Below are 804 nucleotides of genomic sequence, written 5' to 3' on the forward strand. Positions count from 1 at the left end.
AAGAAGTTCTTAAGGGAGTGCTATGTCAGTAAAATTAAATACAAACACACAGAAATAAGAGTTCAAAAACTAAGAAAATGGGCAACCTAATTGTAGGGACAATGTATGGAGGTGACTATTATATCCCAGAATTCAATCTGGAAGATCGAACCTCAACAGAAGAAAGATTAAGTACATGAGACTGAACTGATGAAGCAACATTCTGTGACTTGACTAAAATATTGCTGCTTTTCTTCTAAGCTTTGTTGTCCAGTTTTAAAGGATTTTTGTCCTGTCTTGAGCTGTTGGTAAGTTCATGTACCTACTATTTGAACAGAATACTAACCTGTTTCTAGGCTTTAAGTTTCAAGAAAATATCATTACCAGTTCAAAACTGCTTTTCTTGAAATTACGAGCTGAACTTGCTATTGAAAGTAGTTAGATTACTTATGATATTGTGTGATCAACAAAAAGTTGGGGGAAAAGGAATGGAAGACAACTGTATATAGCAGAGATAGTGTAATAAGAGAGTGAGAAAGGGCAGAGAGTCAAACATGGGGTAAAAAACATTTATATATACGTATACATATACATATACAAATACATATACATATATATGAAAGTAGAAATGGAATATGCCCTATCTGCCCTAAATTGGCGATATTCTGCTGAGTATGTGTATATCCCTGCCTATTCACACTAGACTCTCAACTCAGTCATTATGGTTTCCTCATTCTAATCCTACTCACTGAGGGTTTTATTCTTTTTTTAATTTGCCAGAGAGAGTGTCCACTCACTGCAGAGTGAAAGCATATCCCAGGAGGG

The sequence above is a fragment of the Tupaia chinensis genome, unplaced genomic scaffold (genome assembly GCF_000334495.1).
Source record: "Tupaia chinensis unplaced genomic scaffold, TupChi_1.0 Scaffold000706_1, whole genome shotgun sequence".
Taxonomy (NCBI): domain Eukaryota; kingdom Metazoa; phylum Chordata; class Mammalia; order Scandentia; family Tupaiidae; genus Tupaia; species Tupaia belangeri.